The sequence below is a fragment of the Microcaecilia unicolor genome, chromosome 7 (assembly GCF_901765095.1).
Source record: "Microcaecilia unicolor chromosome 7, aMicUni1.1, whole genome shotgun sequence".
Taxonomy (NCBI): domain Eukaryota; kingdom Metazoa; phylum Chordata; class Amphibia; order Gymnophiona; family Siphonopidae; genus Microcaecilia; species Microcaecilia unicolor.
In genome coordinates this window covers 33,551,796-33,565,754 of record NC_044037.1, presented here as the reverse complement: position 1 = coordinate 33,565,754, position 13,959 = coordinate 33,551,796, and positions in this window count along the sequence as shown.

The window sequence follows — 13,959 nt, the reverse complement described above, 5'->3', positions numbered from 1 at the left end:
TAGTGGCACTCTGCAGTGCTGGAGGTTTTATGGTTCAGTGAGGGAGCAGGGGCTATGCTAAAGCTGGTGCTAGGCCACAGAGTGTGGTCACTGAAGACAGGAAGGGAAAAGCACTAAAGCAGTAGGAGGTTCAGCAGGACTTTTCCAAGAATGGTGCTTAACCACACAGATTTCAAGGGGCCACATTGAAAAACAAATGTGGCTTATGATCTAAGCAGTGCCAGTAGCTTGTATGGGAGAGAACAGCCCCAGGATGAATGAGTGCTGCAGAGCTGGGATTTGGGGGAAAGGAGGAACACAACCAGCATTGACAAGGCATAGTTCCATATACAAGGCAGAAACAGACACCAGGTAAGGGTTTGAGCTGCACTAAGGCTATGCTGGTAGATGTAAACAGCCAGTGACCAAGAGCAGAGAGGTGCTGTGAGCAGGACTGATGGGGACCAAGACTGTCTGTTGGGGAACAAGAGCCCAGTGGAAGGAGTGAGCACTGTAGAAGATTACTGAGTTGGCTGCCGATGTTTGTCATAGAGAGCAGCATGGGAACAGGAATTGCAGGAATCCCATAGACCCCACGGAAACCCCACAAATATGACTTCTGGGTCCACAAGAGGATGGGAGAAGTCACTGTGGGTCTCCTGAAGGGACAGGAGAAGTCGCATGGTTTTCCCATGAAAGGATACTCCAAATCTCTTGCAACGCCAGAACAAGGCTTGGTATGCACTGACAGAAGCTATTGGAGCACCTGAATGAAGCTTGGAATACACTGAGAGATGGTATTATAGCCCTAGAGTGAAGCTTGAATTACCCTGAGAGAGGGACGTCAGACACACAGAAGCCCTGCAGAGTACAGCGAAGATCAGCTGAGAGGAGCGCGTCTGTGTGGGCCGCGCACGCCAGAGTCAGAAGACAGCACTAAAGCTGGCGGGGATTTGGGTGGAAGGGGCCCCTCAGGGGGGGCGATGACGACAAACTGGGGGGGTGGGGGTGGCAGTGGGGGCGGGGCACAGGGGGCGGGGCTGGGGGCCCAGGGGCGGCCTTGTCCCGGGCCCGGCCCAGTCTCTCGGCGGCCCTGCAGAAAGCAGTTGAGGACGCCCAAAATCGGCTTTCGATTATGCCGATTTGGGCGACCCTGAGAGAAGGATGCCCATCTCCCGATTTGTGTCAGAAGATGGGCGGCCTTCTCTTTCGAAAATAATCCTGTATGGCAACTAGTTAATGATGCTTGCTTTTCTCTCTCTCTCTCTCTCTTTTTATTCCCCCCTTAATACTAAACTAGGTCCTGCAGTGCCTGCTAGATTCAATCTGTTAATGCTGTGGTACAAAGTTTTTAAAACTGAGTGGAAAGACTATAGAGATTAGTTGATAAAGTTTGCTTTTTATATTTTTATTTTGCCTAACACTAACCTACAATTCCTCCTTTAAACCCCAATCTTTAAGTTCCCAAAGCACAAAGCAAAATAGCGTTCACTTACCAGAGAAATGTCCTCTTCTCGCGGAACTTCTCAGAAAGAAAGTTCAGTGGGACCTTTCCTCTTTATATCATTTTGAATATAAGGGGCCTTTTTTAAACAGGCTCTTTGAAGCTGACTCAGCAACCTATGCAAGTATTCTACTTCCCCACACCTTAATTAACACTTAATTGAGGTCCCTGGATGAGCTACCTCTCCAGCAGCCAAGGGACAGAAAATAACTGCCTTTTAGAACAAGAGTTTTGGCTGTTTAGTTTCTACCTCTAGAAAAGGTTTAAAACTATGGGGGAAAATGCCTATTTAACTTTTTGGGAGGGGGAAGGCACCTAAAGTTTAATGGGGAGGACATTCAAGGCTGAAAACTGCCCACACTCCCTACTGTTATAAGTGCCTCCTGTTGTTTCTTGAGTTTGTGTGGCTATCAGGGCCTACTTTGTTGGCAGAAGCTCTTTGGTGTCCCTGGGCTGGGAGGGAAATTCTTTTAAATGTTATTTTATTTCTTGGAGGAGAAAGTTTACACAAGTGAAAAAAGCCAGCAATTGAAAGAAACCTAGTGTAGTCCAACACTTAGAAAATAGGGAGTTAAGGCATCATTCTTCCTATTTCCTGTTCTCACCTGCCCCTTTCCTATCAACATATGTAGTTCTTTTTGTTTTCTTTTTTCTTTTGATTTTATCATATTGTAAACTACTCAGATGATGCGATCCAGGGCTGTATATCAAGAATGAAATAAACTTGAAAGTGCTTTTTTGTGCCTGTGGATGGGGCATGGGAGCAAAACGGGCCTGGAAGCATTATCCAGGTAGAGTGCTGCACTTACCGCATGCAAATTGGCTAATGCACAGTTAACACAGGATCACCTACCACCTCCTAAATAGGAGGTACCGCACTTGAATGGAAACATTATCATGGAACCTAAATAGGAAAATGCTGGTTATGCCCCTACCAGATCCTACGTTTGCAGCTACTAAGTTAAGCCGCAGTAACTTCAAATTTCCCCACAGCTTAGTATAAGGGCCCCTAAGTTTTTTTTATTGATATGTTTACAGTCAGGATAGTAGTTATTCCAGGAGAAACCAATGAGCTGAATAGTGCTGGGCAGACTTATATGGTCTGTGCCCTGAAAAGGACAGGTACAAATCAAAGTAGGGTATACACAAAAAGTAACACATATGAGTTGATCTTGTTGGGCAGACCGGATGGACCGTGCAGGTCTTTTTCTGCCGTCATCTCCTATGTTACTATGTCCTGCACAGGAGGCTACAGAACCTGAACATCTGCCACCCATCCCAAAACAGTGGGATCATCTATAGACTAAGAAAGAGAAAAGTGACAGTAAACAGAAAAATCAGTGCACTAAGACTAACAAAATAAACGTGGCCTAGTGGTTAGGGTGGTGGACTTTGGTCCTGAGGAACTGAGTTCGATTCCCAGCACAGGCAGCTCTTTGTGACTTTGGGCAAGTCACTTAACCCTCCATTGCCCACCGCAGTGAGCCTGCCATGAGTGGGAAAGCACAGGGTACAAATGTAACAAAAAAAAAAATAGTTTAGGAAACACTAATGTGGAGAAAAGAAGGAAAAGACTTGCAGGCACTTGACTTTATATTTCACGAGTTCTGCAAAAGAACAGAAAATTTTAGAAAACAATTACAAGTTCTCTAGAACTTGAAAATTTCTGAATATTAGAAATGTAAAAAAAAACACGTATCTGATTTTGAAAGTGAGAATCACTCCCCCCCCCCCCCCCCCCCGTTTTCTATTTCTGTTGATGGCTCTCTCATTCTCCCTGTCTCCTCAGCTTGAAACCTTGGGGTCATCTTTGACTCTTCTCTCTCCTTCTCTGCTCATATCCAGCAGATCGCCAAGACCTGTCGTTTCTTTCTTTACAACATCCGTAAAATCCGCCCCTTTCTTTCCGAGCACTCTACCAAAACCCTCATCCACACCCTTGTCACCTCTCGTTTAGACTACTGCAATCTGCTTCTTGCTGGCCTCCCACTTAGTCACCTCTCCCCTCTCCAATCGGTTCAAAACTCTGCTGCCCGTCTCGTCTTCCGCCAGGGTCGCTTTACTCATACTACCCCTCTCCTCAAGTCGCTTCACTGGCTCCCTATCCGTTTTCGCATCCTGTTCAAACTTCTTCTACTAACCTATAAATGTACTCACTCTGCTGCTCCCCAGTATCTCTCCACACTTGTCCTTCCCTACACCCCTTCCCGTGCACTCCGCTCCATGGATAAATCCTTCTTATCTGTTCCCTTCTCCACTACTGCCAACTCCAGACTTCACGCCTTCTGTCTCGCTGCACCCTACGCCTGGAATAAACTTCCTGAGCCCCTACATCTTGCCCCATCCTTGGCCACCTTTAAATCTAGACTGAAAGCCCACCTCTTTAACATTGCTTTTGACTCGTAACCACTTGTAACCACTCACCTCCACCTACCCTCCTCTCCTCCTTCCTGTACACATTAATTGATTTGATTTGCTTACTTTTTTTTTTGTCTATTAGATTGTAAGCTCTTTGAACAGGGACTGTCTTTCTTCTATGTTTGTGCAGCGCTGCGTATGCTTTGTAGTGCTATAAAAATGCTAAATAGTAGTAGTAATAGTAGTAATTTACTAGGGCAGAGTCTCGCTGCACCCTACGCCTGGAATAAACTTCCTGAGCCCCTACGTCTTGGCTCATCCTTGGCCACCTTTAAATCTAGACTGAAAGCCCACCTCCTTAACATTGCTTTTGACTCGTAACCACTTGTAACCACTCGCCTCCACCTACCCTCCTCTCCTCCTTCCTGTACACATTAATTGATTTGATTACTTTTTTTTTTGTCTATTAGATTGTAAGCTCTTTGAGCAGGGACTGTCTTTCTTCTATGTTTGTGCAGCGCTGCGTACGCCTTGTAGCGCTATAGAAATGCTAAATAGTAGTAGTAGTAGTAGTAAATGCATATTATTTAGAATTGTATGTGAAAAAATACTACACAATAGCTTAAGAAATTGAAAAAGTAAAATAACATTTCTCTTCTTGGATGTGCAATATATTGTTTTAAATCTATTTGAATTTATGGCTTATCCATGAATTTAAATTATATAGGAGCTTCAGCTCAAGCTATTTAACAATGTTAAAAATGTTTAAACTCTTAGAAGAATAAATTGTAATACCTAACCTTTCCAATTAATTTATTTAAACTGTTTATATTTAAAACATGAAATTTGATGCTGATTAACTAAGAAAAAATAACTGCATTGTTTTCCTGTGTAGTCTGGGGTACACTCCAGTGACCATGGCAAATATTTTAAAGAAGAGAAAGGTTATGCCTTCAGTAGAATAGTGAGTTTATATATAATTTACCCCCTTACTTATAATATAGACACCGTATTGAAAACATCTATTTCTATGTACTGGATCTACACTGGAAGTAACTGTGTCTCATAAATCATGAAAGGTTTGACCAGACTGAAGTGACAATTTAAATTTAGAGGAAAGGTAAAGGGAACCAACCTTGAAGAATCCTAGGCTAAGAATCATGGAGGTGTATTTTCAAAGCACAAAGGGGTCCTTTTACAAAGGCATGCTGAAAGATGGCTTGCGGGTAGTGTAGGTGCGGGTTTAGGGCGCGCGCCAATCTATTTTTCAGCGCGCCTGTGAAAAAGGCCTCTTTTTTAGACGAAAAGGGACGTGCGACAAAATCAAAATGCCGCGTGTCCATTTTGGGTCTGAGACTTTACTGCCAGTCGTTGACCTAGCGGTAAGGAATCCGGGTGGTAATGACCTACGCTTGTCAAATGCCACTTGATGCACATCCATTACACACATCCAAAAATAAAAAATATTTTTCAGACACGTGCCAAAAATTAAATTACCACAAGAGCCACACGGTAGTCGGGCAGTAACTCCATTTTGGTGCGCATTGGACGTGCGTAGATGCTTACGCGGCTTAGTAAAAGGACCCCTTTGTATCTTTGTAAGTCTAAGGGATCTTTTTACTAAGCCGCGTAAGTGTCTACGCACACCCAACACGTGCCAACATGGAGTTACCGCCCGACTACCATGCGGCTCTTGCAATAATTTCATTTTTGGCACGCGTCCAATAACCGCGGCTGAAAAATATTTTCTATTTTCAGACATGCGTAACGGATGCACGCCAAGTGGCATTTGACACATGTAGGTCATTACCACCCGGATATCTTACCGCTAGGTCAATGACTGGCGATAAGGTCTCAGACCCAAAATGGACGCGCGGCAATTTTGATTTTGCCACACATCCATTTTCGGCAAAAAAAGAGGCCTTTTTCACAGGTGCACTGAAAAATAGAATGGTGCACGCCCTAAACCCTTGCCTACACTGCTGCAAGCCATTTTTCAGTGCACCTTTGTAAAAGGACCCCAAAATATCTGTTCAGACTTGTATTGCCCACAATGAATTGTCTGAAAATGACAAATTTAAAATTAATGTTTGAGGATGTTATAGACACAGTCAAACCAACCCAAGGCACTGTGGTTCTACATAGAAATGGGGAAATATGCAAATAAGTTATGCATAACAGCTTCAGCTTGCTGCAGTTAGTAATTATATTTGCAAGTTAATTGACTTTACACATGCAATAGGGACAAAAATATTAAATGGAGCAGAAATAAATTATGGAAAAGTAGAATTCATTTGAAAAACTGTATGAAACACTATTCCAAATGTTAATTTTTAAAAACTATAATTATAAGGATCCACCGTTACAACGGATTCCACTAGAGATTGACAGCCATGCTCTGATAACATGTGGAATAGCTTCAAAGAGGGGCCACGTGATCCTAATCCTAGAACTGGAATAAACCTGTCCTAAAAGGTTGCCATATTCCCAGTTCTTATCCCAGGATGGTTCACAAGAATTCGTGGCTCGTATGTGGCCAGACGCAATCTTCCCTTTATGTTCACAATGGGGAAACTTCTGGCGTGTATACTTCTAAACTGATTCTGTATACAGTAAAGTAATGGAGGTTAGAGGTGTCTCTTTCTTTAAAATTTGGAAGGAAATATAGGCAGTCCTGCATAACTAGGCTGCAGGGAATGGTGCAGGGTCTGTAGGAGTCTGGTGGCTCTCAGCTGTAAATCAGAAGAGCTACCTCTTTGATGGCCAGCTTGGTCATGTTGAACAGAGAGAGTTGTTTTCCCCGGGGTGGCTAGTCCTAAACTAAGGAGAAGGAGGTTGGCGGACTAAGGAAGGGTCTGGGGTTAGCAACTGTCTAGAGAGACACTCAAGGCAGCAGGGGCCAAAGGATTCAACCCAAGTATCAGTAAGATGATAAGAGTGGTGTGGTAGCCATGTTAATCCACTTTTAAAGGTAATAATTAGAAATAAATCAAAACATAGAAAAGAAAATAAGATGATACCTTTTTTATTGGATTAATTTAATACATCTTTTGATTAGCTTTTGAAGGTAACCCTTCTTCTTCAGATCAGAAGATGGTAAGACAAAGCGCCAGTTTCATGATTGTCAGTTTTGTCTTCTTTCTTCTCTCACTGTTTTTAAATGCTACCCTTTCAGACCATATCCAATCCTATTTTGCATGGAGCCCCTGAGAAGTTCCACAACTTGATCTCAATGAACCCAGCCTAGTTTAATGACGCCTCTTATTTTACCATAAATTCTTAAGGGAAAGAGGATGGGATTTGATATACTGCCTTTCTGTGGTTACAATCAAAGTGGTTTACATATTATAATGGCCACACACTAATATGGAAATTAGTGGCGGGGCATTAATAAGAAAAATGAAAATGTGGCCATTTCACAGTTGTGCTAAAAGTGGCCTCAACACACAGGGAAACCCATGCACTAATCATTAAGCAGGGTCACATTTTAGTGTAGCTTATTAAAAGGGCCTCGCAATGTATTCCAATTTTATTTATTTATTAGGATTTATTTACCGCTTTTTTGAAGGCCTATTTGAAAGAACAGCTTAAAATGGGTTGCATACAACCACTTGTCAGAAAAATCTCCCTATGCAACTAATAAAAGCACAAAACAGCAGGGTAAAGACAGCACTTATCTGAAAAAAGATCCCGACAGGAACCCGTTTCACCATAGGCTTCGTCTGGGGATTATACAGTGTTTGTGCTGAGCGGGACAAAAGAGTTCTCTGCTGTTTGAGTACAGCACAAGCAGAGCATGATTCCCTGACAAAGCCTAAGATGGAACGGGTTCCCATTGGGATCCTTTTTCAGAGAAGTGCTGACTTTACCCCGCTACGTTGAATTTTTATTAGTTGCAATGTCAATATTTTGAGTGGACTATCACAAACTTTATCATGTGGAGGTCTTTCTGTTCAGTGATTATATACAACCTGTTTAAAGCAGTCCAGTTAAGTCCTGGCATCTGTACATGGACATTGACGGTACCACCAAGGTTTTTTTCCTCCACTTTGCTTTCATTGAGTGATTATAAGTGATAGTTTGTTTCCACAATTGTATTGGTTTTGTTTTACACATTATTTTTTCTGTGGGTCTGCATGTGTCTCTCAGACAGATTCCTTGGGCATCTCCTCACCACCTGAGGGGCTGGGGTGCCCCAAGGAACTGGCAGGGGCATATCTATCCAAAGCTCTTGTCTTAGGAAAGGCCCCACTCACAGATGCCCTACAGCCATGACCACCTCCTCCTAGGCCCTCTACTACTACTACTTATCATTTCTATAGCGCTACAAGGCAAAAAAGACAGTCCCTGCCAGCTGCAGGTTGGTCTGAGACTGGCTGCTATGGAGCTGGCTTGTCCGGGATAGGTGGTGCGGTAACTGGTTGGTCCGTGGCAGGCTGTGTGTCAGCTGGAGGATGACCTGTGTGTTTAAAAGTTTTGCAATTGAGAACAACACACCTTACATGGCTTGCACAGACGTGCAACTAGCTATAGAAGGCAGGGACAGGGACAGCAAGGACTGTTACAATAGGTGCCCTCTGGTGCTTCCCCTTGCACATCTGATCCTTTGACAAACCCTGGCACTTCCAATCCCCCTGGCACCCCCCACAATTTTGATCCCCCTGCCACTCCCACCACCCCTGTAATTCCAATCCCCGTGACACCCCTCCAACTATCCAATCCTATTATGCTGAGCCCCCAATTCTCCTTTAACAAACCCTGCCCCTAAAAAGAAGCCTCACCCCCCTCAGAGCCCACTGTCTACCTCTTTGACCCCTGCCAGGACCTATCTGGGAGCTGGTGATACCAGGCAGGAGAGATGCCCCTCCACACCAGCCTGGCACTGCACAGAGATTTGAAATGGCGCCGATGATATCTAATTGGGGGGGGGGGATCTGACAGTTGGAAGAGTGCTGGCTGGGGGGGGGGGGGTGAGGCTTGGAAGAGCGGGAGGTTCCAGGGTGTATTGGGGGATCAAAATTCTATGGGGTGCAATCCCATGCCAGTCATGTATTTATTTAATTATTTTGGGGAACGGGCCACCTCTGCAATGTACGTAGTGCCAGATAGCATGGGTGCTGCTGTCGTGTCTGGCACTGCATGTAATGCTTTACCTGTGCCGTAAGTGTCTGTCCTGTGTGATAATTGCAGGGGAGGTGGTGGGCAGACCCTCTGCATTTAGCACACAGGCTTTGCACTTATCACACGTCTATTTTTGCTGTTAATGTGTGGTACCTGCAAAACCTTACTGTGTTTTAGTAAAAGATCCCCTAAGAGTTTGAATCTTCTTCTAGTGAATGTTGAAGTGGTGTACCTTACTAGTGAATACTGTATGGGAGGAGATCAGTACAGTAATAATGCTTCCCCCCCCCCTCCCCAAATAAAAACATGAGTAGTCATGCCATGGGAATGAAGAGCACCGCCTTTGTTGTTCACTGTTTTCAACCTTTCACTTCCGTATTTCACGGATCAGCATCTCTAGTGAAAGACCTTTTCTTTCATTTTCATTTATTTCAATTTCTATTCTGCCTTCGTCCAAAGCAGAGTACAAAATAACATACATAATAAAATGCGTTCCACAGGAAATCAGACCACAAGCAACAATTAAAAACAAGGCGAAAGGCAATCAATCAAATAGTGGCTCTACAGTCTATTACAATCAGAATTCAAAAACCAGCTTGTGACTGAATCTTGGTTGCCTCTGCTCTGGGCTTTTGCAGCTGCTTGGAACTGTCTGTGGGAAGTGATAATATGATCAGTCTGTTCACAGCTTGACTTACTGTTTGGTTTTTGTTGTCAAAACCCGGCTCGCACACTTTTCTATGTAGTTATAACACTGTGTACTATGCCGTGGAATGCAGCTGTATCTTAATCTAAACACTAGCTCTATTACCTTCTCTGCTCCTCTGTATAATCACACCTGTTTATGACAATTCAATGGCTTGATTCCAGGAGAGGACAAGGTATATTATCAGACTGTCAGAAAACAACTTCTCTCTACTTTCCTGGAAGAATTACAGGTAGCAAGGGCATTCCCTTGTGTATTATAGTTCATTGATGCAGGACCTAGGCTGGGGCTGGAAAAGCAGTCGCCTCCTGTAGGATGTGTCGATGTGTTTCTGTGTGAATTGTTGAACAAGCCGAAGTAAATTTCAAAGCCTTTCTGCATCATCCCCTCTCTACAAAAATGCTTCTGTTTAGTGTGCAATGGCATTATTCGGCCCTTAGATTAGCAAATCTAAACTGATTGTTTGCAGAAGCTTCTAATATCTTCACGTTAGCAAAATTGAATGTCATTATTTCTTTGTTTTGCTGGTGTTAAGGGGCTTAAGAAAATGATATTATGATTATGAGCCAGAATGACTGATTCTAAAGAAGCTGGCAGTCTAATTAAGCTGAGCACACTATATATTCGGTCTTTCTACAAGGCAGTTTGATGCAGGGACATTATTTGCTTAAGAGCTTTAGTTGATCTGCTCTTTGTGGGCATTTGGTCTCTGTAAATATGCTTGTGATTCCCTTATCTGTAACAGTAAGAGACCTGAATGCATTGAGACATAATGGGATATTGAAAACACATTCCGTGCTTTACACAGCTAGATACTGAGGAATAAAAGTGAACAAACATGGTAAAGATTTTTGTATAAGCCACATCTTGCACTACGAATATTGCTATGTATTGGCTTCCATTCTTTAGACTGAGGGGTCCTTTTACTAAGGTGCCTGCACTGGTGTAGATGCATGTAATGGACGTGAGCAGGTCCATTTTTCAGTGCACCTGCAAAAACAAGCTTCCAATTTGGGCCTGAGACCTTACTACCAGGGGCGTAGCTAGGTGGGACCACGGGGGCATGGGCCCCCACAGATTTAGCCCTGGCCCCCTGCTTTCACCCCCCCCCCCCCCCCCCCCCCCGCTGCCGCCAACCCTCCCCCACCACATTCGAACACCCCCCCCCCCCCGCCGCCATCAGGTACCTTTGCTGGCGGGAGGGACAACCATCTCTAAGGATGACCAAATTTCAGGATTAGAGCGTCCCTGACTGTATTATCGAAACGAAAGATGGACGTCCATCTTGTTTCGAAACTACGGGTTTCCCCGCCCCTGGATGGGGATGTTTTGCGAGGACGTCGAAATCGAAACGAGGACGTCCCTTTCGATTATGCCCCTCCACATATCCTACCTCCTCTTTGAGTTGTTGGAGGCCATGCCAAATGAAATGACTGCTGTATATACTGTCATACCACAAGCAGTTGGATAGAGCACTGGTATTGGAGGAGATCTTGATAGATCTTGAGGAGATCTTGATAGAACCCATTCCTTGTGGAACTGTGTTTTCATGGTTGTGTCCTTTTTAGATTGTAAGCTCTGTCGAGCAGGGACTGTCTCTTCATGTTCAAGTGTACAGCGCTGCGTACGTCTAGTAGCGCTATAGAAATAAGTAGTAGTAGTCCCCAACCCCCGCCAGCCAAAGTCCTCTTCAGTGCCGGTCTCTGGCGCTTTGCTAATCTGGATTCTGTTTCTGTGAGTTCGGGCATCCGACGTCAGGACTCACAGAAACAGAATCCAGATCAGCAAACGTGCCGGACTCGGACCAGCGCTGAAGGGGACTTCGGCTGGCGGGGGTTCGGGACCCCCGCCAGCAAAGCTACCTGGCGGTGGCGGCGGAATGTTGTCAACGGCGGGAAGGGGGTCGAAAGGGATGGGGGAGGGGCGGCGGCACCGGGTGGGCTAAAATGTGCCCCCTCACCTCGGGCTCTGGACTCCCCCTCCCGCCGAAGTCTGGCTACGCCCCTGCTTACCACCACCCATTGACTTAGCAGTAAGGTCTCATTGTCAGCGCACGTACAATGCCAATTACCGCCCGGTTAGTGCCGCGCACTGGAAAATAATATATTTTCCTGTGCACGTAGTGGATGCGCATAACAAATTAAATTACCGCCTGGGCCACGTGGTAGCTGGGTGATAGTTCCAAATTGGAGCGCATTGGCCGTGTCTAGGCGCCTACACGGCTGAGTAAAAGGGCCCCTGAGTTAAATGTGTTTCCAAGCCACTGCAAGATCTTTCTCACCTTTTTTGTGAAGGAGGAGTGGAGGAGTGGCCTAGTGGTTAGGGTGATGGACTTTGGTCCTGGGGAACTGAGGAACTGAGTTCGATTCCCACTTCAGGCACAGGCAGCTCCTTGTGACTCTGGGCAAGTCACTTAACCCTCCATTGCCCCATGTAAGCCGCATTGAGCCTGCCATGAGTGGGAAAGCGCAGGGTACAAATGTAACAAAAATAAAATAGATACTATTGGAGATTCTACATGGAATGTTGCTATTCCACTAGCAACATTCCATGTAGAAGCCTGCGCAGCCACATTGGTGATCTGCAAGGGCCGACTTCTACATGGAATGTTGCTAGTGGAATAGCAACATTCCATGTAGAATCTCAAATAGTAGCAACAGTGGAGGAGTGGCCTAGTGGTTAGGGTGGTGGACTTTGATCCTTGGGAACTGAGTTCAATTCCCGGCACAGGCAGTTCCTTGTGACTGTGGGCAAGTCACTTAACCCTCCATTGCCTGCCGCATTGAGCCTGCCATGAGTGGGAAAGTGCGGGGTACAAATGTAAGAAAAAAAACACCCCTCTTAATAACATTCTGTATTGGAAAGAGAAGAAATGTAATCATCTAGGCAGCTGAAAGAAAGAGCTCCGATTTGTTCTTTATCTTTTCAAAGTAATGGTCTACATTAACATTCTCTGTGTAACGGTGTGAGTATTAGTACTGTTGGTGGCAGAAATTCAAAGAATCACTTTTGGGCAAGGTACAATTAAAATACTTTGCGTTCCTCATAGAAATGAGTCAAGCTGACACACTGAAGATTCAGGACCAAAGATAAGCAGAGGAAAGTATAGTTATAGGCTGAGTTCCTGATCTGCAGGAGAAAGCTGTGCTGGTTAAGAGTGAGGAAGGGTCAGGGAGGCGGGTCTGGGTTCATAGTGGCGACTCACCTCGAGTTCTCAGCCACAAGAGAGAACCAAATGCATGACAATTAAAAATGGAAAAACTGCTTCTTTGTTATAGATACCAAAAATGTCTTTATTTATTTAATACATTTATACCCCACATTTTCCCACTAGTTGTAGGCGCAATGTGGCTTACGTAGAACCGTAGAGAAGACTACAGTACAGAAAAGTACAATTAAACAATGTAAGAGTAAGGTAATAGACAGATAGGTATCATTTAAACAAGTAAGGTAGCCAAAGATAATACAAAATTACATGTTAATAAGGTCAATGAATCTTGCTGAAAACCAGGAATGGGTGGGTTAGGTTGAGTGGGTTCGGCACCTAACCACTACACCTCTACTCAGGAAATCTAGACTGCCCCAACTTGACATTTCGACCTTCTGGAAAGCCTGAGCAGCTTTTAATCTGCACAGCCTCTTAGGAAGTGTGGTTTATGCTTTTTCCTCCCAGTAAGGTCTTTTTTTTTTTTTTTTTAATTCTCTAGGATGTAATCTTTGCTGTTAATAATAAGGAACTATTTATTTATTTATTAGGATTTATTTGCCACCTATTTGAAGAAATTCACCCAAGGTGAAGTACAGCAAGTATAACCTTCAAAGGCAATGAACAAACACAGCAGTGAAATATTCAAATGACAATAGACATTATGGCTTAGTATGTTACTTCCTATGTCAACACAATACACAGTGAAACGTCTTAATGGACAGCATAGAACTGTAAGACTGTGCAGGTTCTAAATTTTTAAATAAATAAAATACACATTAAAACATCTTTAATAGACAGCATAGGGTGCAAGCAGAGATGGAACATATAGACAGATAAGAAAGAGGAACGAACAGGAGTTAGAAAATAAGGGACACACTTAAGGAACAATTGCACATGGAGTCAGAAAAGGTGCAGGAAAATGATTTCAGAATAAGAGCGGATAAGCAAGTCCTGCTACAGTATGTGCAGCCAGGGCCGCCAAGAAACCAGGCCGGGCCCGGGGCAAGGCCACCCCGCCTCTGCCCCCCCCCCTTCCCCGCCGCTGCCGCCCTCCGTCACTCCCCCTGCCGCTGCAGTCCGCGG